The following is a 25,391-nucleotide window of genomic DNA, read 5'->3' as shown; positions in this document are numbered from 1 at the left end:
TTTAGTGCACATTCCAAAAGCCCTTTTTGGGAGTTCCCGTCGTGGCGCCACAGAAACCAATCCAACTAGGAACTATGAGGTTTCGGGTTCAATCCCTGGCCTCACTCAGTGGGTTAAGGAGCTGGCGTTGCCATGAGGTGTGGTACAGATCGCAGACACAGCTCAGATCTGGCATTACTGTGGCTGTGGTGTAGGCCAGCAGCTACAGCTCTGATTAGACCCCTAGTCTGGGAACCTCCATATGCTGCAGGTGGGGCCTGAAAAAGACAAAAAAAAAAAGAAAAAAAAAAAAGCCAAAAGCCCTTTTTGGATCCTGTGGCCATTATGCTCTCTGACATCTGATCGGTACCACATGGATAATACTTGAGTCCAAAACCACTTCTTATGGAAATATAACCCCAAATTAAACTAGTTATTACTCCATCAGAAGAGTGACATCTAGTCCAAAACAAAGAAGACTACATTTAGAAATAAATGGCAAGAGTACTGCATATTAAGAACTATGATAGGGGGTAGGGGCAGCCTAGGGGATTCAACCAAAGCTGTACTCAAAGGAAAATTCATATCTTTCAATGCTTTTATTAGGGAAAAAAATTAACCAGGGATTTGATTCAAGAAATTAGAATAAGAACACATACATACACACTACAGAAGGAAGGAATTAATTTTTTTTTTTTTTTTGGTCTTTTGTCTTTTTTTTTTTGTTGTTGTTGTTGCTATTTCTTGGGCCGCTCCCGTGGCATATGGAGGTTCCCAGGCTAGGGGTCGAATCAGAGCTGTAGCCACCAGCCTACGCCAGAGCCACAGCAACGCGGGATCCGAGCCGCGTCTGCAACCTACACCACAGCTCACGGCAACGCCGGATCGTTAACCCACTGAGCAAGGCCAGGGATCAAACCCTGAAACCTTATGGTTCCTAGTTGGATCCGTTAACCACTGCACCACGACGGGAACTCCTCCACCTACATCTTCTTTAACCCATTCAACAGTGATGATTTACTGAATACCTGCTGTGTGCCAGACATCCTTCCAGGCACCAGGAAGACCGCAATGACCAAGCTACACAAGACTCCTGCTGGTAAGGTGCTTACACCTGATGTGCAAGGGGCGAGCCGGCCAATACACACACGGAGATAAACCAGACGACTCAGGCGTGCTAAGTGCTCAGAGGAAATGTAATGGGTTAATGAAGAAGACTTGGGTGGGGGGGGGGAGTTGGGAGAAGGTCCTCAGAGGAGGTGCCAAGGAGGAACCAACCCTGTCAAGATCTGGGGGGAGAGCTTTCCAGGCATAGGAAGCGCAGGGGCAAAGTCCCCAAGTCAGGACCTAGGATGGGACGGTGTAGGAACGGAGAGACTCAGCAAGCTCCAGGGAGGAGACGGTGGCGCAGGCGGCACTAGGAGGCATCACGCCTGGGTCTCACGTGGGCTTCAAGGCAGGAGCCGCCCTTCGAGGAGGACGCAGCAAGCCATGCACTGTACCCGCTCCTTGAACACGGAGCCCTTTCGTTCACCTTCAAACACGACAATTCCCTTCCCCTCCCTCCCACCCGTCTCTGGCATCTGGCATAACATGATGATAGCAAATGACTGCAGGATGAATGAGCCCCTGAGCGCAGAGCCAGGCGGGGCTCGCTGTTCAAGGCTGAGGAAGGGGATCGCACCCAGGGGTTCTCCGTAACCACCGACACACCCCTCCCGGGCCGCCACTCTCCTGACACCCCAAAGATTTAGACCCCCCCCGAGGTCAAAAGTCCCAGAGACTCTTACACAAGGATTGCTGGGGAGAGGGCTCTCTATTAGAGGAAACTGACAGGTCCACTACGGCTATTCTGGCCCGTTCAGGTTGGCAAGCAGAAGCATCTCGAGAGGGTCCCGTTGAGGGTTAAGGGTTAAGGATCCGACGTTGTCTCCGGGAGGATTCAGGTTGGCTCCCTAGCCTTGCTCAGTGGGTTAAGGATCCGGCATTGCCATAAGCGGCAGTGAAGGTCACAGATGCAGCTCGGATCTGGTGTTGTCATGCCCGTGGTATACAGACCTTAGCTGTGGCTCCAGTTTGACCCCAGGCCCAGGCACTTCCATATGCCACAAGGGCGGCCGTAAAAAGCTCAAACAAACAATGCAGTTTTGCTTAATATGGAGCTGTTCCATGGTGTCTTTGTCCCAAGGCAGGTAGCCTATAAAATATCAGTTATCTAAAATGATAGTTTCCTATATATTTTTGTATCTAAATTGTACACTGCAGAAGTGAGAGAGACCAAAATAGAGACCCCAAATTGTCAGGCACAGGGCTCCCTATTACTGTTGAGTGGCAATTGCTTAATCTAAGAGAACCCCTCCTGAAGTCTGCTTTCTCAGCAGGGCAGCGGGAAGGGGAGAGAAGGGAGGAGGTCCCAAGCCTTAGAACGTGGGGAGATGGGAGAACGGTGGCTTGATGGCACCGCCCTGGGGAGCACACCCCAAGGTTGCATAAGACTCAAATGTCCCATGTGAGGACATCCGAAGCGTGGGTGGCTGCCGTTTTCTAGAGGAGTATGTGACGCTAAATGCCTGCCATCTGAGACACCGAATCCCAGCCTCGGCCTGTGAAGATGCTGGACAGACTTAGAGGAATCCCTAGTCACTTTCTCTTTCACAGGAAATCCTCATTTTCGATCTTACTGGCCCCACTCTTTCATAAGGTTTAGAGCCAAAAGGTTAATAAGCTACATCTCTAAAACAAAGCCCCACAGACCTCAGGACTTTGATTAGTGGAAAGAAAATCTCAAATTGGAGACAAAAAGAGGCTAGAAATAGGAGTTCTCCATGGTATTTTATTACTATTATGATGATGATGATGATTTGCTTTTTAGAGCTGCACCTGCGGCATATGGAGGTTCCCAGGCTAGGGGTCGAGTCGGAGCTATAGCTGCTGGCCTACACCACAGCCACAGCAATGCAGGATCTGAGCTGCATCTGTGACCTACACCACAGCTCATGGCAATGACAGATCCTCAACCCACTGCGCAAGGCCAGGGATCGAACCTGCATCCTCATGGATACCAGTCGGGTTCGTTAACCACTGAGCCATGACGGGAACTCCCCCAGTGGTACTTTAGATGCAACATTCACTTCCCCTCAGTTCCAAAAAAAATAAATAAAGGCTGTTTTCTTCAAATTAAGATTGCCTACAATGTGGATAAAAGATGTGAAATAACCATATATATACACACAAATAGAAAAATCAATCAATGCCTCTTCTTAAAATCAATAATAAATACTATTACTATTTAGCTATATGGATATTTTGAAACGGAAGGACCAAACAGAGACCAAGGTGGTTAAATGGCAATTCGTCTTTCAGGACAGAAAGCACTGCTGTTTCCCGTTAAGTATTGCGGAATAAGACTTTTTTTGAGAAGAAAGGTCTCAAGAAGGAGGGCCATTTTTATATAAGAGAGGGATTAGCATGCAGTCCTTTGAGAAGAATTTGAGAGAAAAAGAGAGGGAGGGAGAGAGGGAAAACACAGTGCCCTCCTGCGTCAGCAACTGCAGCAGACCTCGCCGGTGAATGCCGCATGCCATCTGCCAGCCTGCATCTGTTTCTCTGCAAAGACCCGGCCCTCCTCGTCTACAGGCGCAGGACGACGGCAGTCATGCCTGCTTGCTGTGCAGGGATGGAGAACCCGTATCTATCTTGATCCTGGCGGGATCCCAAGGTGTGGCCAGTATCTTAAATGGGCAGATGTAGCATTTAATGGCTCCAAATCACTTTTTTTTTTTTTTTTTTTTTGTCTTTTTGCTATTTCTTTGGGCCGCTCCTGTGGCATATGGAGGTTCCCAGGCTAGGGGTCCAATCGGAGCTGTAGCCACTGGCCTAGGCCAGAGCCACAGCAACGCGGGATCTGAGCCGCATCTGCAACCTACACCACAGCTCATGGCAATGCCGGATCCTTAACCCACTGAGCAAGGCCAGGGACCGAACCCACAACCTCATGGTTCCTAGTCGGATTCATTAACCACTGCGCCATGACGGGAACTCCCAAATCACATTTCTTGACCTAAACGGGAGTTTCCCTAAGGACTAGAGGATTAGAGAAAATACACCTTGAAACAAGGAGGAAAGCGTGTTTCGTATCAGCCGGGAAACCCAGAGCAGACAGAAGATCACTTCTTGGTGGGAAGTGATTTTTTTTTTTTGCCCCCCCCAGGGGACATTAGCAATGTCTGCAGGTGTTTCTGATGGTCACGACTGGAGGTGCAATGGGCATCTAGTGGGGAGAGGCTGGCGTGGGGGGAGCTGCTACACATCCTACGATGCACAAGCGCGCACAGCCCAAACTGTCATTAGTGCCGAGAGTGAGACACCCTGATCTAGTTCATTTTATAAAGAAACTGACCCCGAGAGGGGTCAAGTGTCTTCTCCATGACAGTGGTGGCAGAAATCATTTTACTTCCAAGGTCCAAGATTCTGACCAGCCCAATCTGTTCTGCTCTAAGAGTGAACCTGCTACAGGTCTTTGGGTCTGGGATGCTAAGAAATGTTTAATCTCACACAGCATGACAAGGCCACAAGGTCAAGCCCCCTCTGGAACCTTCAAGAAAACATCCTGTTGGGACGTGGGCTCCGGATCAAGCACAGGACGAGGGTGGAGCTCCAAAGAGAAGGAACATTGAAAAGCCGGAAGAAATGGCTGAGTTTGTGCAAATTTTCACCGTGTGCAGGATGGGTGAGTGTCGCAAGTCAGTTGTCCATACTCTAGCGAACAGATTCTGCTTATGTTTTCAAATCCGTTTATTGTTTTGCAATCCTATTATTTTTCATTTTCTGTTTCCTTGGCCAGGCTGGCCTGCTTTCCACTGCGTTATTTCATGTCACCTCCCATTCAAGCTCTTGGCTTGTAATTTTTACATATGAGAATGATTTAAATTGTTTTCTCTATACCAGTGGTCTTTTTCCAGAATAAATCCTCTACCTGAGCCTTTAATGCCATGTTTCTGTCTCTCTCTCTCTATTGTGTGTGTGTGTGTGTGTGTGTGTGTTTAGGGCCGCACCGATGGCATATGGAGGTTCCCAGGCTAGGGGTCGAATTGGAGCTGCAGCTGCCAGTCTATGCCACAGCCACAGCAATGCCAGATCCTTTAACCCACTAAGGGAGGCCAGGGATCGAACCCGCGTCCTCATGGATACTAGTCAGATTTGTTAGCACTGAGCCACAACAGGAATGTCATTTTTCCCTACCAAACTTTCACAAAGTTCCCGTGTAGATTGTTTTTTCTTTTCTGCTTAAATCACCTAGTGCAGAGGCAATTCTCTCTGGCTGTCTACTTGTATCAAAATGTATACTGTACAAAAATGTATAGGCGGGCTACCCTTGCCCCCTCCCTATTCACCTAGGCATTATTTGAACATCACCCTCAGAGTATGAGTTGGTTCTGCGCTGGGACAGTGGTCTTTGCCCAGACTTCTGCTAAAGGATGCGTGTGGGGTTGAACTGACTGGTCACGTTTCTCCCTCCAAATTGTATAATTGAGTAAAAGCTTCTGAGCCAAAGACCAGTCCACTGAGGATGTATACTGGGGTCTAGGAGGGGATACCCGGTATTAGAAGGGACCCCGGGAGCTCCCATCATGGCTCAGAGGAAGCGAATCTGACTAGCATCCATGAGGACGTAGGTTCGATCCCTGGCCTTGCTCGGTGGTTTAAGGATCCAGCACTGCTGTGAGCTGTGGTGTAGACTGCAGAGGTGGCTTGGATCCCGGGTTGCTATGCTGAGGTGTAGGCTGGCAGCTGCAGCTCTGATTCAACCCCTAGCCTGGGAACTTCCATATGCCGAGGGCTCGGCCCTAAAAAGACAAAATAATCAAAAGAAGTGACCCTGGGTTTCACTTGATTTCCTACTTCAAAGCAAATTCAGAATGAAATAGCTGAACGTAGGATGTTCCAAATACTTTTTAAACCTGTTTCTGTTTAATCAGGCTTTTGTTTGCTGCTCAGACAGGGAGCCCAAGGACTTCAGCAGACTATTTCCATCCTCCTTTCAGAAAGAAAGAAAATAAAAGTGGCCCCCAAAGCCAGTGGTTTTGCTTTACTAAGAAACTTGGGTGTGGTGGTCCCTAGCCTCCGGCTGGTGGCCACTCCCTTCTTTTCTTCCTGGAATGCAGTTCTTTTGAAAGATAAAGTCTTATTTTAAAATTCTGAGTCTCATTTTCTACAATAGATGTGTGGTAACTGACTTGGCAGGATGCAGCAGTCAGGAACACTAAAAACCCACCAAAAGTACATGGATGAATCCTCAACTGTTTCAGAAACTGGCAGTGCCAGGTACCTATGGAACTTAAAAGAGTGGGGGAAAAAAAAAAAAAAAACGAAAAGAAAACCTCCAGCATGGGAGAAAATATTTGTAAACAATGCCACGGACAAGGGCTTAATCAGGAAAATATACAAACATCGCATACGACTCAACAACAAAAAAACCAACCACCTAATTAAAAAATGGGCAGAAGACCTAAACAGACATTTCTCCCAAGAAGACATACAGAGGGCCAGTAGGCACTGGAAAAGATGCTTAACTCTGCTAATGGTTAGAGAAATGCAAATCAAAGCTACAATGAGGTACCACCTTACCCTGGTCAGAATGGCTAAATCGCTAAAAAGTCTACATGCTGGAGAGGGTGTAGAGAAAAGGGAACCTTCCTACATTGTCAGTGGGGATGTAAGTGCAACCACTAGGAAAAACAGTATGGAGGCTCTTCAGAAAACTAAAACTACAATTACCACCTGATCCAGCAATCTCACTCCTGGGTCTATATCTGGACAAAAAGATACACGCATCCCTATGTTCATAGCAGCACTACTCACAGTAGCCAAGACATGGAAACATCCTAAATGTCCATTGACAGACGAATGAATGAAGAAGATGTGGTATGTATATACAATGGAATACTACTTAGCCATACAAAAGAAGGAAGTACTGCCATTCGCAGCAACATGGATGCAACTAGAGATTCTCATACTAAGTGAAGTTAAGTGCAGAAGTAAGACAAATATCAGATGATATCACTCATACGTGGAATCTAAAATACAGCACAAAGGCTGTGCTGTATAGCAGAATAGGGAGCTAGGAAAAAAGAAAATTAAAAAGAGCTATTAGAAAAATTTTAAAGAACATGAGAGCAGAAATTTAAAATTAAATAGGAGCGAAAAGTAAGAAATAACAAGTGTTGGCAAGGATGTGGAGAAAAAGAAACACTCACTCTTGGTAGGAGTATAAATCAGTGCAGCCACTATGGAAAGCAATATGGAGAATCCTCAAAATAATTTAATTATTTAATATTAATTTAATTTTAATTAACTTATAAATTAATATTTGATATTAAGACCAGAACTACTAGGAGTTCTCTTGTGGGCACAGTGAGTGAAGAATCTGGCATTGTTACCGTAGCAGCTTGGGTCACTGTTGTGGCACAGGAACAATCCCTGGCCCAGGAACTTCCACATGTCACAGGCGCAGCCACAAAAAAAAAAAAAAGAATAGGACTACCATCTGATCCAGTTATCCCACTTCTGGGTATCTACCCAAAGGCTACAAAAACACGAATTTGAGAAGATACACACTCCCCCCAAGTTCACAGCAGCATTTTTTACAATAGGCAAGAGAGAAAAACAACCTAATATACATACAACAGAATACTACTCAGCTGCAACAAAAAATGAAATCTTAGAGTTCCCATAGTGGTGCAGTGGTTAACTAATCCCACTAGGAACCATGAGGTTGCGGGTTCAATCCCTGGCCTTGCTCAGTGGGTTAAGGATCTGGTGTTGCCATGAGCTATGGTGTAGGTCACAGATGCGGCTTGGACCCCGTGTTGCTGTGGCTGTGGTGTAGGCCAGTGGCTACAGCTCCGATTAGACCCCTAGCCTGGGAACCTCCATATGCTGTGGGAAGTGGCTCTAGAAAAGGGAAACCCCCCCCAAAAAAGAAAGAAATCTTGCCATTTGTGACAACATGGAAGGAACCTGAGGGGATGGTGCTAAGTGAAGAAAAATCAGATGGAAAATGACAAATACCATATGATTTCACTCATACGAAGAATATAAAAAACAGACTAACGAACCAAACAAAAACAAACATGTGGATACAGAGAAGAGAGTAGTGGTTCGCAGAGGGGCAGGGCTGGGGAGGGCTGGGGGGCCACATGGGTAAAGGGGAGCACCTGTAGGGTAACAGATGGAAACTAGAGGTTTGGTGGTGGGCACGCTGTGGGGGACACAGAAGTAGAAACACAATGCTGCACATACGAAATTTATATAATGCTATAAACCAATGTTACCACAATAAAAAAATTCTTAAAAATTCAGGGGTGGGATTTCCCCTCATGGCACAGTGGTTAATGAATCCGACTAGGAACCATGAGGTTGTGGGTTCGATCCCTGGCCTTGCTCAGTGGGTTTAGGAGCCGGTGTTGCCATGAGCTGTGGTGTAGGTTGCAGACGCAGCTCGGACCCTGCGTTTCTGTGGCTGTGGCGTAGGCCGGTGACTACAGCTCTGATTAGACCCCTAGCCTAGGAACCTCCATATGCCTCGGGAGTGGCCCTAGAAAAGGCAAAAAAAAAAGACCAAAAAAAAAAAAAAATCAAGGGTGAAGAAGAAGGAGGCAACACAACAGACTTCTGGGTTGATAGGTGATTTGTTCACCAAGGGAGCAGGATTGATCATTTTTGGACATGTTGGTTGAAAGAACAGATAAATGAACAAAAATTAAATAGAAGGGTGGCAATATAATTTTGAGGAAAGGGGGGGGGGGGGGAAGCAAGGAGCCAAAGACAGAAATAACTAAAGAGAAAAGATAAGAAAACTAGAGGACCAGTCCAAGAGGGTCAACATCTGAATAGTAGAAATTCCATCCAGAGAAAACTGGGAAGAAATCACTGTGAAGTCACTTAAGAAGTGTTCCTGGAAGTAAACAGCCTAAGTTGCCAGACTGGAGGGGCACAGGGAATGTCCATTCAATGCAGCCCAGGGACTAAATTCAACCCACAGCCTGTTGCTGCACAGACCGTAAGATAAGAGCAGCCTTTACACTTTTAAAGGGCTGGGAAAATAAGAAGTGGCAGAGGTCACATATAGATCTCCAAAACTATTTTCACGTAAGTTTTATTAAAGTGTAGTTAATTTACAAGGTTGTAATAGTTTCTGCTTTACAACAAAGGGGCCAGTCGTAAAAAAACTAAAGTAGTTAAACGCATGGCCCATTACAGAAAAAGTTTCCTGATCCTAGGCTTGCACAATGGATAAGAACAGGAAACTACCAAGGCAAACTGCTATGAAGGTCCAGAACTCTGGGGACAGAGTGAAAGTTTCAGAGGGGAAGATACGGGACACATACTAAAGATCAAGAATCCAAGGGCTTCAAATTTCTTACAGGCGACACTGGAAATTCAGATGACAGTGGAGCCAAGTTTTCAAAATTCTAAAGGCAAACAATTTCCAGTGTAGAATCCCATGATCCTCCGAACTATCCAATGAAGTATGAGGGCTAAAAAGATATTTTCAGACACGCAAGGTCTCAATATAATTATCTTCCTTTTCTCAGAAGTTCCTGGGAGAGAGAGCGCCACCAAAACAGGAGCGCGTAGACCAAGAAAGGAAGACACAAAATACAGAAGACAGGACGATTCCAAACGAGAGGTGAGAAAAATCCCAGGAGGATGTGAGTGGAAGTCCAGGGTAACGGTGGTACAGTGGAGGAAAATCACCAGTCTCTGCAGGAATGTGGCTTTATTTCTACCACCTGGTTACCATGGCCAGTGCTCTTCATTCCGTTGTGTAGAACCAGGTCTCCCTGGGGTATCATGTTGTGTAGTGCAGATCTGCTGCTGATAAATTCTTTCAACCTTTTTTTTCTTTAATGTCTGAAGGTGTTTATTTAGTTTTCTTGCTGTAGGATATATCCTCTGGGTATAAAATTCTAGGTTAATATCTTGTATCTTGTGGTCCTTTAAAGATAATTGCTCTGCTCTGCTGCTTCTAGCTTACATTGTTTCTCACAAGAAATCTGCTGCCATCCTTATCTCTGTTTTGTATGTAATGTATCTTTGCTCTCTAGTGAAACACTTCTCTTTCTTTTTTTTTCTTTTTAGGGTCTCACCTGGGCATAAGCAAGTTTCCAATCAGAACTACAACTGCCAGCCTACACCACAGCCACAGCAAAGCCAGATCTGAGCCGAGTATGTGACCTACATCACAGCTCATGGCAACGCTGGATCTTTAACCCACTGAGCAAGGCCAGGGAATGAACCCACATCCTCGTGGATACTGGTCAGATTCCTAACGCACTGAGCCACAATGGGAAATCCAACATTTTTCTTTTTATCACTGCTTTTAAGCAATTTTGGTTATGATGTACCTTGGAGATTTCTTCATGTTGCTTATGGGGTTCACTGAACTTCTTGGATCTGAGAGTTTATAGTTTATATCAAACTTGGGGGGTTCAGCTAATATTTCTTCAAATATTGTTTCTGACCCCCTCATTCTTTTCACCTTTATATATATTAGGCTCCCTGAAGTTTCCCCAAAGCTTGCTGATACTCTTGTTTTTTCCACTCATTTTTTTCTGTTTTACTTTGAAGAGTTTCAATTCCTTTAACTTCAAGTTCACTATTTTTTTTCCTCCTGCAAGGTCTAACCCTAACCCTACCCTTTAGTTAAAAGCACTTGTGTAAAGAGAGAAAAACAAAAATAGCAAGGGGTTAACAATTGTAAAACCTGGATAGAGGGTATGTGAGTAATCATTATACTATTTTTTCTGCTTCTCAGTATGTTGCATATTTTTTTTAATAAGGAATGGGGGAGGGCAGAGGAAGCATGAGTGTTCTCTCTCTAAGAGAGACTGACCAGATCTTTCCATCTCAATGAAAGCCCAAAAAACCTTATTGCGCTAATTTGAGTTTCTTTTTTTTGTCTTTTGTCTTTTTTTGTTATTGTTGTTGTTGTTATTGTTGTTGCTATTTCTTGGGCCGCTCCTGCGGCATATGGAGGTTCCCAGGCTAGGGGTCGAATCGGAGCTGTAGCCACCAGCCTACGCCAGAGCCACAGCAACGCGGGATCCGAGCCGCGTCTGCAACCTACACCACAGCTCACGGCAACGCCGGATCGTTAACCCACTGAGCAAGGGCAGGGACCGAACCCGCAACCTCATGGTTCCTAGTTGGATTCATTAACCACTGTGCCACGACGGGAACTCCACTAATTTGAGTTTCAAAGTTCCTTAAAGGATAAGGTGACCTCCCCCCACGATCACCTGCACAAGATTATTGGAGGGAAAGCAAACCAGAAAACTCTCAGTGACCACATGACTACCTCATCTTCAAATCCCAAGCACTTTTATCTGAAATATGATGAGGTCTGTCGACTGAGGGACACTCAGGGGTTGGCCTCCTCGTAGTCTATTGTTGAAAGCTTACAGTGTGACATTCACACGGAGCAGAGAAAGACTCTCGCTCTGCTCCAGTGTTTTATTTTCTTCAAATCCCCCGCAACTGGTACCAACAATATCGACGTGTCCAGAGACCAGGGAAAGGCCTCCTGGCTACAATGATTAGGAAGATGGGTGAAAGAGATTATGAGGGAAAAGGGTCAGCAAGCCTTCTTCACCCCATCACCCCCAGAGTCGGGGGCGAGTAGGAGCCCCTCTAAGCCGAAAGGGTCTTCCTTTGCCCGCTCAGCTGCCAGACAGAAGCAGCTTTGTTCCTACGGCCATTAAAGGAAGTTCATGAGGGTTATCTGCGGCGGGATTAGAATCGGCTGGAACGTCCTGAGCTCCCTCTAAGCGCAGTATAAGCAGCCTCCCCCCCCACTACGGTGACACTCCTAGTACTCACACCTGTCATTGCGAAGCTACGCTGGCCCAGAGCATGAAAACGATACAGTGTGTCCCCTACAGCCACCCAGAAGGAAAAGACTTGCCAATGCCATTCATCCAGCAGACGGACTAGTGCCACCTGACTTCCTGCTCCAGAGGAGAGTCGGGACTAGACGATCCTACGAGTGATCCCAGTGCCAAGATGCCACCGTTTGAGGGCATCGTGACACACCACACAACACTCCAATCCTCAGAGCCTTGCATTACAACTGACTACAATCATCTCATTTCTTCTTCAAAACTGTCCTGAACCATGAGGTTCAGACAGGCAAGACTGACTCTAAGACACAGGGGAAACACCACAGCAAGAAGTCCTGAAGTTTCTGGCTGCCAAGCCCCCAGCTGGAGTGGAGACTCATTCCTTTTTTAAAAAAAATTAAAATTAAAAAAAAATTTATTTCTGGAGTTCCCGTTGTGGTGCAGCAGAAATGAATCCGACTAGAAACCATGAGGTTGTAGGTTCGATCCCTGGCCTCGCTCAGTGGGTTAAGGATCTGGTGTTGCCATGAGCTGTGGTGTAGTCGCAGATGCGGCTCAGATCTGGCATGGCTGTGGCTGTGGTGTAGGCTGGCAGCTGCAGCTCGATTAGACCCCTAGCCTGGGAAACTCCATATGTCACGAGTGCGGTCCTAAAAAGCAAAAAAAAAAAAAAAAAGATTTATTTTATTTTGGCCTCACCCACGGCATGTGGAAGTTCCCAGGCCAGGGACTGAATCTGCGCCACAGCAGTGCTAATGTCAGATCCTTAACCTGCTGAGCCACCGGGGAACCCCAAGATTGATTCCTAGATGAAGATTCGGGGCTGCTGGCTCAGGCCTGCTTTGGGATGATTTGAGGATGAGCTCTGGGAGTCACAAAATCATAACCACTGCTCTGCTAGCTTCCTTTCCCATCCGATTCTCAAGCCTGCTGGCTACTCTTCCTTCACCCAGCTGTCAATGTCAGTGTCCCTCGGGGTGAAGCCAGGCCCTCTTCCCACCGTGCACCCTCTCCTCTGCCATCTGGCCCCACTCCTACTCCTTCCAACACCTGCTGACACCCCGCCCCAATCTCCAGCCCAGGCTTTCAGCACGGCTGCCCTGAGACAGTCCACAGGCCCCAGAAGCACACTGATCTTCCCCGGGAAACCTGCTTCTTCTCCTTTCCTATCTCAGTGAACAGCCCGGCCTTCCCATCGGCTGCCCAAGGCAGGAAACCAGGAATCTTCCCCAGCTCCACCTCTTCATCCTCTGCACAGGATCAATCACCATAGCCTGACACGTCCACCTCCGAAGACGCCTTCAAGTCACCTTTCTTCTCTCCACTGGCCGCTCCTTCTCCGCCCCGGCAGAGGTCACCATTCCCGCCACCACCAACTCCAGCCTGGACCGCCACAACAGCTCCTACCTGAACCCCCCTCCCTCCTCCACACACCGACCAGCAACTTGACTCCTGAGCCACGTCCTAACCAGGTCTCTCCCCGACTCAAAACCATCAGCGGTGTCCCAGTGCTCCTGGAATAAAGATAAAGGTCCCGGAGTTCCCGTCCTGGCTCAGTGGGTTGTAAACTGCTAGTATCCATGAAGATATGGGTGCGATCCCTGGCCTTGCTCAGTGGGTTAAGGATCCTGCATTGACATGAGCTGTGGTGTGGGTGGAAGATGCAGCTCGGATCCTGCCTTGCTGTGGCTGGGGCATAAAAAAAAAGCAAGAAAAAAAAAAAAAAAAAAGATAAACGTCCTTTGCGAGGACAAGAGCACCCAGGCACCTCTCCAACTCTCTCTGCACGCTCCCTCGGCCCCCCAGCTCCAGCCGGGCTGACCCTGTCCCCCTTTCTTGCCAAGCTGGACATTACTCTGTGACTTACTCTCTGCAGGCCCAGCCCCGCCCTCCTCCTGACCAGCTCCTCCCCAGCCTCCAGGTCTCCCCAGCCGCCCTCACTCCCCAGGCCTTTGGGGGCTCCACCCTGTGCTCTAACGTCATCACACGACAGTGCCTTCTCAGGGCACCTCCCCAGTGAATTACCTGTCTGTCTGAATCACACGTGGACCAGGTCTCCATGCACACCATTACACGCCCTGAGTACAGCTTCCTGCACAGAGGAGAGCCTGCGTACATATTGGTTAAATGAATAAAAAACACTTGCTCCCATGGAGTTCCCGTCGTGGCACATCGGAAACGAATCTGACCGGGAACCATGAGGTTGTGGATTCGATCTCTGGCCTCGATCAGTGGGTTAAGGATCCGGCATTGCTGTGAGCTGTGGTGTAGGTCGCAGACACGGCTCGGATCTGGCATGGCTGTGGCTCTGGCATAGGTCGGCAGCAACAGCTCCGATTAGACCCCCAGCCTGGGACCCTCCATATGCTGCGGGGGCAGCCCCAGAAAAGACAAAAAAATAAAAATAAAATTTGTTTTTCTCTGCTTTTCTCCATATCTCTCTAAATGTTTTTGCTCCCAAGAATAAAATAGGCTTTCCTAGCACAGCAAGTACTTAATACCTCATTCACTTCCTAGAAGGTCAGTTTGTAGGCCAAATAATTGGGAGACGTTTAAAATGAAATATCATAAATCAACTATAATAAAAAAAAGTTTTAGATAAAGTGAAATAGCAATGGCATGTAAGAAACAGGAAGGAATACTGGAAATCTGCCTGGTGAGAGCTTGCAATTTGAGCCACTCGTAGTTACTCTTAGCTTGGAGCCCCAGAGACATCTATTAAGATCAGATCAGTGTCTATCAGAAGCAATTGCTTTGCTTTAACCAACACATGTTTTCCCAAAGAGCACTGAGTGGGCAACAGCTGGCTGTTATCTGGCGATTAGTAGATGCTGTGCCTGTCAAAACTATGAATGATTGGATTCCTTAACACTTTTAAGGACTTATTCATAATGCTGAGCAGACCCTTAGCTCAATAATCATATATGGAAAATAATAACAATCTGTTATAGCAACTGTTTATTGTAATAACCCAAGCAATTATTTTGAATGATTATTATTATTATTATTTTGCTTTTTAGGGCTGCACCTGCGGCATATGGAAGTTCCCAAGCTAGGGGTCCAATTGGAGCTGCAGCTGCCGGCCTATGCCACAGCCACAGCAATGTGGGATCCGAGCCGTGTCTGTGACCTACACCACAGCTCACGGCAACGCCGGGTCCTTAGCACACAGAGCAAGGGCAGGGATGGAACCCGCATCATCATGGTTCCTAGTCAGATTCGTTTCTGCTGCACCACAACGGGAACTCCCTGAATCATTTTTTAATGCAAGCCTTAAAAGAATTCTGTGCTGCTGGGATTAGAATTCTCAATTGAAAAAAGAGGTTAAATAACAAGTCCAGATCACCCAGCCATAAGGGGTTAGATCTGAGACTGTCAGTTGGATGTTCTGACTCCTAGTCCAGAATGCTTTCTGCGCCACAACACTGCTTCTTGCTGATTTACAAAGACATTTTTTAATTGAAAAGAAAAAAAAAAAAAAAGCATGGGGGGAAAAACACATAAAACTCATACTTGCTGAAATTAAAATGAAGTCTTGGCTATTTCACCCTAACTTTAGCTGCAACAGCCCTGCACAGAAGCAACTGATCAAAGCAATCGAATTAAGAGGATCGTGTTGGGGATTCCCCGAGCCCTTCTTGCAGAGGACAGCCACAGGACTGGAGTTCCAGATTTATGGCTGCTGAGTTGCCAGTGATAACTATAAAATTTGGCCTGACTACTCCACTAAAGAAAATATTCATTAGCTGCCAAACACCTGTTTGTCTAAGAGGTGCTGTGTGCCAAAAACACCCAAGGGAAAATCTTTTAGTGCACATTCCAAAAGCCCTTTTTGGGAGTTCCCGTCGTGGCGCCACAGAAACCAATCCAACTAGGAACTATGAGGTTTCGGGTTCAATCCCTGGCCTCACTCAGTGGGTTAAGGAGCTGGCGTTGCCATGAGGTGTGGTACAGATCGCAGACACAGCTCAGATCTGGCATTACTGTGGCTGTGGTGTAGGCCAGCAGCTACAGCTCTGATTAGACCCCTAGTCTGGGAACCTCCATATGCTGCAGGTGGGGCCTGAAAAAGACAAAAAAAAAAGCCAAAAGCCCTTTTTGGATCCTGTGGCCATTATGCTCTCTGACATCTGATCGGTACCACATGGATAATACTTGAGTCCAAAACCACTTCTTATGGAAATATAACCCCAAATTAAACTAGTTATTACTCCATCAGAAGAGTGACATCTAGTCCAAAACAAAGAAGACTACATTTAGAAATAAATGGCAAGAGTACTGCATATTAAGAACTATGATAGGGGGTAGGGGCAGCCTAGGGGATTCAACCAAAGCTGTACTCAAAGGAAAATTCATATCTTTCAATGCTTTTATTAGGGAAAAAAATTAACCAGGGATTTGATTCAAGAAATTAGAATAAGAACACATACATACACACTACAGAAGGAAGGAATTAATTTTTTTTTTTTTTTGGTCTTTTGTCTTTTTTTTGTTGTTGTTGTTGTTGCTATTTCTTGGGCCGCTCCCGTGGCATATGGAGGTTCCCAGGCTAGGGGTCGAATCAGAGCTGTAGCCACCAGCCTACGCCAGAGCCACAGCAACGCGGGATCCGAGCCGCGTCTGCAACCTACACCACAGCTCACGGCAACGCCGGATCGTTAACCCACTGAGCAAGGGCAGGGACGGAACCCGCAACCTCATGGTTCCTAGTAGGATTCGTTAACCACTGCGCCACGACGGGGACTCCGGAATTAATTTTTTTAAAAAGATAATTAAAATAGACAAATCTCTAGCAGGTATTTCCATAAATAATAACAAGGTAGAATGGAAAAAGAGATCACAAATACTGATGGAGAAGTTTTTTTTTTGTTTTTTTTTTTTGGCTTTTCAGGACCACACCCACAGCATATGTAAGTTCCCAGGCTAGGGCTCTAATCGGAGATATAGCTGCTGACCTACACCATAGCTCACAGCAACACCAGATCATTAACCCACTGAGTGAGGTCAGGGATCAAACCCATATCCTCATGGATTCTAGCTGGATTTGTTTCTTCTTCACCACAACAGGAACACCTGGTTTTTTTTTTTTTTTCTTTTTTTCCCTAGGGCCGCACCAGAGCACATGGAGGTTCCTAGGCTAGGGGTCTAATTGGAGCTGTAGCCAACGGCATATGCCAGAGCCACAGCAACACGGGATCTGAGCTGTGTCTGTGACCTACACTACAGCTCACGGAACACCAGATCCTTAACCCACTGAGCGAGGCCAGGGATTGAACCCACAACCTCATGGTTTGGGTCAGATTCACTAACCACTGAGCCACGATGGGAACTCCCTGATATTTTTTTAAATCACAGAAATTTAAAGTTAATAAATTTGAAAAATTTAAGTAAAGGCCTATTTTATGTATCTATTTATTTTTTGGCCACTGCTATGGCATGTGGAAGTTCCTGAGTCAGGGATCGAACCCACACCACAGCAGTGACCTGAGCCACTGCAATGACAATGCTGGATCCTTAACCTGCCACACCACAAGAGGACTCCCTGAAAGGTCTATTTTATAGGAAAATAGAGACTGGTGTTCCTGTCGTGGTGCAGTGGTTAATGAATCCGACTAGGAACCATGAGGTTGCCAGTTCGATCCCTGGCCTCACTCAGTGGGTCAAGGATCCGCCGTTGCCATGAGCTGTGGTATAGGTTGCAGATGCAGCTCAGATCCCGCATTGCTGTGGCTGTGGTGTAGGCTGGCGGCAACAGCTCCAATTAGACCCCTAGCCTGGGACCCTCCACATGCCACAGGAGTGGCCCAAGAAAAGGCAAAAAGACCAAAAAAAAAAAAAAAAGAAAGAAAGAAAATAGAGACCGGCAAACAAGAAGAAGCAGAAAGCTTGAAAAAACAATTGGGACACAAATAAATTTAAAAGACTTTCAAATATTTATCCTCTTCCCCCCTAGAAAGCAAGAAATTCAAATAGTTTTATGGATAAATCATTTCTAACATTCAGAGAATGATACATTGATGTTATCTGACCCATTTTGAAACACACAAAAAGATGAGAAGCTTCCCAGTTCATTTAAGGGGAGAGAAATTCTGTTGCAGAAGATCTGAAAAAGATGAAAGAGAGAGAGGGAGAGAGGAGTAATAATACATACACAACATAGCATTCAATTGTTCATTCCAAATATTTATTGGGAGTTCCCATCATGGTGCAGCAGAAACAAATCCAACTAGGAACCATGAGGTTTCAAGTTCGATCCCTGTCCTCGCTCAGTGGGTTAAGGATCCAGCGTTGCTATGAGCTGTGGTGTAGGTTGCAGACGTGACTCAGATCTGGTGTTGCTGTAGCTGTGGCATAGGCTAGTGTCTATAGTGCCAATTAGACCCCTAGCCTGGGAATCTCCATATGCCGCAGGTGCAGCCCTGAAAAGACAAACAAAACACAACAAAAAAACCCCAAATATTCATTGAGTGTCCACTATGCACCAGCACTGTTCTGCATTCTGGGAACACGGCTGTGAACAAAACAATGTCTATGCTTTCATGGAGCTTTCATTTGGCCGGGATAAACAAACAAACCCATTAGTATGAAATGTCTGATGTGACAATTCAGCATGGTGGGGGGATAATAAGTTATGGAAGAAAGCAGAGGATATTTCCCATGTTATACAAAGATGTCAAAGGAGACCTCACTGGTGAGGTGGTATCTGACCGGAGACCAAAAGAATTAAGGGGATTAGCATGCAGATAATTCCAAGATGCCAAGCCCCAAGGTGGGGACATAGTTGGAATGATCAAAGAACAGCAAGTAGGCTCAAATACGAATGAATATAACTGCAAAAATAATAAGTAGAACTGAATAATACAGAAAATGAATAGTGCACAGCTATCAAGTAAAGTTTATTTCAGAAATACAATGATTACTATACATTTAATTAATTCTATTACATTATTAGATTAAATAGGACAAACTAGATGGTCATTCCTTTTTTTTTTTCTTTTCTTTTCTTTTCTTTTCTTTTTTTTTTTTGTGTGTGTGTTTTTGTCTTTTCTAGGGCCGCACCTGCGGCATATGGAGGTTCCCAGGAGAGGGGTCTAATCGGAGCTGTTGCTGCCAGCCTACACCACAGCCACAGCAAAGGGGATCCAAGCTGCATCTGCCACATACACCACAGCTCATGGCAATGCCAGATCTTTAGCCCACTAAGTGAGGCCAGGGATCGAACCTGCAACCTCATGGTTCCTAGTTGGATTCATTTCCGCTGTGCCACGATGGGAACTCCTAAACTGGTCAGATTTAAGTATAAACTTATCATTTATTGAAGCTTCCTACCTTTACACTTAAAAGGCAGAGTAAAAATAATAATTTCAAAAGAAAATAATATGTAGATTAAAATGTAAATTGGACAGCCTCATTTAAAACTGGGCAAAGGGCTTGTGTAGACATTTCTCCAAAGAAGATACACAATTGACCAATAAGCATATGGAAAAAAAAAAAAGCTTAACATCACTAGCCATTAAGGAACTGCAAATCAAAACCACAATAGGATACCCGTCCACCCCACTAGGACGGCAATAATGAAAGACAATAACAAGTGCTGGTGAGGATATTATGGAACTGGAACCCTCACATACTGCTGGTGGGAATGTACAATGGTGCAGTCACTTAGGAAAACAGTTTGGAAGGTCCTCAGTAAGTTAAATTTAGAGTTACCATACGTCCTAGCAATTCTGTTCCTAGGTACCTACCCAAGAGAATGGAAAATACACTTTCAAAAATAATAAATGTAACATACATTCTTCTAATTCATGAACATAGTATAGCTCTTCGTGTATTTAAGCTTTGATATCTTTCATCAGCCTTTTCAGGTGCAGGCTGTAGCTTTCAGCATGCAGGTCCAGAACGAACCCTTTTAGATTTCTACCCAAGTATTTCATGGTTTGGTTCCACTGTAAGAGATACTATTTTACTTGCTGTTGTTTTTGTAAGGGATACTATTTCAGGTTTCAATTTCCAATTGTTTATTGCTAGTATATAAAAATACAATATAGTTTTGGAAATTGACTCTGTATCCTGCAATCTTGCTAAGTCAGGTGCAATTCTCCCTATCATAGGGCTCCTCCCTTGTTTGTGAAGCTAAGAAGTTTTATTTTCACATTGTAATACAGCAAAGAAACTAATATATTAAAATAAGTCAACGCCCTCCCCAACTAATCTATAGATTCAAGACAATTCCAAATAAAATCCCAGAAGGATTTTTTTTTTTTTTTTTTTTGTCTTTTGTGGGCCACACCTGCAGCATATGGAGGATCCCAGGCTAGGGGTCTAATTGGAGCTGTAGCTGCCGGCCTACACCACAGCCACAGCAATGCCAGATCCAAGCAGTGTCTGAGACCTACACCACAGCTCATGGCAACCCGGGATCCTTAACCCACTGAGTGAGGTCAGGGATTGAACCCACAGCCTCATGGTTCCTAGTCAGATTCGTTAACCACTGTGCCAGACGGGAAGGATTTTTTTAAAATAGAAATTGACAAGCTCATTCCAAAATGTATATAGAAGAGCAAATGAACCAAAAGAACCAAAACAATTTTGAAAAAGAAAAACAAAGTTGGAAGACTCACAGTATCTGCTTTCCAGTCCTACTTTAACGCAACAGTAGCAGAGTCAGAATGCGTGTCAGTGAAAGCACACATGCCGATCCATGAACCAAACAGGGAGTCAAGAAACAGACCCACCCAAAACGATGGTCAATTGATTTTCCACAAAGAGCAAAGACAATTCAATGGGGAAAAAGGATAGTCTTGGCAACAAATGGTGCTGGAACAACTGTACACTCACAAACAAAAAAGTATGTATACACCAAAAAATGCACCTTGATCATAACCCATAATGTGGAAAAATTAACTCTAAATGGATCAAAGACTAAATACAAAGCCTAAAACTATAAAAATTCTAGAGGAAAACACAGAAAATAAAAAGCATATAAACACAGAAAATCTTTGTAAATGTGGGTTAGGCAAAGATTTCTTAGATAGGATAAAGTACAGTCCATAAAATAAAAAATTAACAAATTGGACTCCATAAAAATTTCGAACTTCTGCTAAAGGAAAATACTATTTTTTTTTTTTTTTTTTTTTTTTGTCTTTTTCATGGCCGTGCCTGTGGCACATAGAGGTTCCCAGGCTAGGGGTCGAATCGGAGCTACAGCTGCTGGCCTACACCACAGTCACAGCAATGTCAGATCCGAGCTGCATCTTCAACCTACACCACAGCTCACGGCAACGCCGGATCCTTCACCCACTGAGCAAGGTCAGGGATCGAACCCGCAACCTCATGGTTCCTAGTTGGGTTCGTTTCCACTGCATCACAATGGCAACTCCCAAGAAAAGATTTTTAATTCATGTATCTGACGGACAGGTACCCAGCATATGTGTGTGTGTGTGACCTCTCAAAACTCAATAAGAAAACAGACAACCCGATAAACCAATAAAAAAAATACACAAAAGATTTGGACATTTCACCGCAGAAGATATACAGATGGCAAATAAATACATAAAAAAGTGCTTTAAAAAGTTCTTTTCGTCATTAGAAAAATGCAAATTTAAATCACGAGATACCACTACCTACGAGAACGGCTAAAATTTTTAAAACTGACAATAAAGTCCTAATAAGGATGCTGGCAAAAATATAAAATGGAATAGCCACTCGGAAAAAGCAATTTGACCGTTTCTTATAAAGTTAAACACATGCTTATCACACAAAACCATTAATCCCACTCCGAGGTATTTACAAATCAAAACCTGCGAATGCTTATGGACGCGGGCTAGAAGCCTCTGCAGTTGCCCCAGAGTGCAAATAACTCAAATGTGCTTCAGTTGGGGCAGCGAGAAACAAACTGTAGTACATTCCTACAGCAGGAGAGCGGTCAGCAACCAGAAAGGATCAACTCTGGACACAGGTATCACGGCTGACTCTCAGCCGCATTACGCCAGGTTAAAGAAGGCACATTCAAAAAGCGACATCCTGTATGATTCCACTGATAGGACCGCCTGGAAAAGGCAAAGCTATAGGGACAGAAAACAGTTTGGTGGTGGCCAGGAACTGGCTTTGGGAGAGCAGGGTGGCTAGAAAGGGGCAGCACAAGGGACTTTGGAGAGGTGATGGCACTGTCGTGTATTTTTTTTTAATGAATTTTATTGGCACATAGATGGCTTACAGTGTTGTGTTAGTTTCAAGTGCACAGCAAAGCGAATCATGTATTTTGATTACGGTAGTGGTTACATGACTGATGCAATGGCTGAAATTTGAAGAACTGTGCACTGAAAAGGGTAAATTTTACTTATGCAAATAATACTTCAATTATAAAATGAAAAAACATAACATATATTTAATATATGTCAAAATATACTTACACTATGTGTATGCTAACCAAAGTCTCCTTTTTAAAAAAGTGTAAGAATGGGGAGTTCCCGCCGTGGTGCAGCGGAAACAAATTCAACTAGGAACCATGAGGTTGAGGGTTCAATCCCTGGCCTTGCTCAGTGGGTTAAGGATCCAGCATTGCCATGAGCTGTGGTGTCGGTTGCAGATGCGGCTTGGACCCTGTGTTGCTGTGGCTGTGGTGTAGGCTGGCAGGTGCAGCTCTGAGTCGACCCCTAGCCTGGAAACCTCCATATGCTGTGGGTGCGGCCCTGAAAAGCAAAAAAATAAGAGGAGGAATGAATGAAAACTGCTTCAATCTGGTTTGAAGACACATCTGACACATTCTATGACTCACAGCCCCATCTGAAAAAGGTATGTATTTAATGGACAAATTGAAATGACATTCTTTTCCAAAAGAATGTGACTCTTATAAACCAACATGAGGAGAAACTGCTAACAGCTAGGAAGCAAGAAAAATAGTACATTTTGTAATCCTTGCATCTTTGAAACATACTGACAAAACTTCAGGGAATAAGAGTAAATTGTGGATTACAACAGGGATTTACATAATTGAGACATCATCCATCAACACAAAATAGATATAAAATGCCACCAAAAAAAAAAAAAGAAAAGAAAAGTCTCCTCTCTCCTACAATCTCTTTGCAAAGTAGAGAGCAGGGGAGAAAAAAACAAAAACAAAAACAAAAAACCCTACATTTTATAGAAAGAAAGGGAAACTAGTAAAGAAATGAGTAGAACTGGAGATAGAAGTTGGGTCAGGTTAACGAATCATCCATAGGTTCTTCAGGTCTATCCTTCCATTTTCATTTGCCTCTCTTTCAAGAAGATTACCTAAGGAGTTCCTGTCGTCGTGGCTCAGTGGTTAGTGGTTAAGGAATCCGACTAAGAACCGTGAGGTTGCAGGTTTGATCCCTGGCCTCGCTCAGTGGGTTAAGGATCCAGCGTTGCTGTGGCTGTGGTGTAGGCCGGCATAAGCTACAGCTCTGATTCAGCTCGGATTCGACCCCTAGCCTGGGAACCTCCATATGCCGTGGGAGGGGCTCAAGAAATGGCAAAAAGACAAAAAAAAAAAAAGTTTATGTAAGACTCTACTTTCTCCCCGAAAACCCACCCCACAGGATGCAGGGACTCCGTCTCTCCTTGAAACCCTCTAACCCTTTTACTGACCTTCTCCGTGGATCTTTTTGTTTGTGTTTGTTTTGTTTTTGTTTTCTTTTTTTGTGGGTCTTTTCACAGCGATATTATTGACTGTGGTCAAGGACCGTGCTAGCCACTACACCGGCATGACCTCATTTAAGACTCAGCGAACCCCACAAGGTGCGTGCTATTATTACCCACTTTACAGATGAAGAAGAAATTGAGGCACAAAAGGGCTTCATTATTTGCCACAGTCACACAGCTCATCACGGTGGATCAAAATTTCACCCCGGAGCCCATTCTCTGAATCACTGCACATAAAGATGAAATCATTTGTCCAACATTTGGGAGGATGAAGCACTAACTCTCACACTAACTACCAACATAAGAATGAAACAAAGCCCTATTTTCCCCTGATGGAGCTACTGGTCTGAGTGAGACCAGCCCGTAGGAGTGCAATACACCCATTATGCCCTGAGGGTGTCAGGGGAGTGACAGGGAGAGCATCTCTGGACTGTCTGTGTCTGTCACAACGGGGTGAGACTGTCCCCTATTTGAGTCATCCCTGTAACCCCCATAATTCCTACCAGGCTCTGAGCAGACATTTGTTGAATCAACAGCTAACACTGTTCTCTGCTTTTGTTGTGTCTGTACCTACTGCCACTCTAAAACTCAACTCAGGAAGATGTGACAGGAAGCCCCAAATGACATTTATCTTGCTCTTAATCATATCCTTAATAACAATGATTCACTCAGTGAATATTTATTAGCTGCCAACTATGACCAGCCACCGTTTTCAGTATGGGGTACGGGGGTGCACATATCAGATAAAGACCATGCCCTCTCAAAAGCAACAATCGAGTGGATGAAACAATCAAACAAGGACCAAAAAGGCCCTAACAAAACCCCTCAAGAGCAAAAAACTAGACAAAATCACTTCAGATGATTTTAAGTGCTATGAAGACGATAAAATGAGGGAATCTGATAAACAGTGACTAGGAGGTGTTATTTTAGAGTGGGAAGGCCAGGCTGTGAAGGTGACACTTAAACTGGTGTGCTTGGTTTAAAAAAAAAAATCTTTATTTTACTTTTATTTTTAGAGGAAAAAGGCAAAGCTAGAAACCCCATCTGAAATTAGGAGTCAGAATTAACAGAATTCTTTATGTCACTGACAAAGAAGTGCAAAATTTTTTCCAAAATGTATACCAAACTCAGCTGTTATGGACATAAAATGTTGTTCCCACAGTCACCAATTTTATGTAGAACTGTTGTTTGTTTGTTTGTTTTTAGTTTGACCATATTACATATTCATTTCTTTCGGATACTTGCTTCTAAAAAAAGGCCCAGGGTTGGGGGGGGGCAGTTTACCTGCATAAACAAGGGTAATGGCAAAGGAAGCAAAAATGTGATCTCTCTAATACGTAGGGATTTTGTTTTAAAAGCACCTTATTCAAATACAACGTTTAAAAGAATGCAAAACACGTAACTTGACACATGCCATATTGCACAGTCCTTTAAAAAGGGTATTGGAAGTAAATGCTATAGCTAGAACCATACAGAAAGTTATTTTTTTACCAATGTTGCAAAGACACCAGGTTTTAAAAAATTAACTAACACTGATTTTGGCAAGTCATTTCACTGCTCTGAGCCTCCATTTCTTCCCACGGGTAGAATGAGGGTGTTGACATTAGAGGATTCCCATGGGTCCTTCCAGTCCTAAAGGCTTGGATTTGCCTTTAAAAATAGAAGGTACGTGAATCAGAACCTTTACTGCATGGAGAAGGCAGGTGTTAGAGTGGGCACTTTTTAAAAACCTTGTCATCTGGGCTCCCTTTGTATAACAATTTTCTTCTGATGTAATAGGTCGGATAAGGTTGTACACATGAGAATATTTTCTATATATCAATGAAAAGAATAAGGAAGAAGAAA

At 44.6% G+C, this 25,391-nt stretch overlaps 1 protein-coding gene across 2 annotated transcripts in view; it reads right to left on the bottom strand.

Annotated features, from left to right (window-relative positions):
* Positions 1–25,391, bottom strand: part of STXBP1 (syntaxin binding protein 1) — an 89,682-nt gene that overhangs the window by 62,671 nt on the left and 1,620 nt on the right. The gene's annotated exons all lie outside the window — the stretch shown is intronic.

The sequence above is a fragment of the Sus scrofa genome, chromosome 1 (genome assembly GCF_000003025.6).
Source record: "Sus scrofa isolate TJ Tabasco breed Duroc chromosome 1, Sscrofa11.1, whole genome shotgun sequence".
NCBI classification, from domain to species: Eukaryota; Metazoa; Chordata; class Mammalia; order Artiodactyla; family Suidae; genus Sus; species Sus scrofa.
This window is presented reverse-complemented; position numbering and strand designations above follow the sequence as displayed.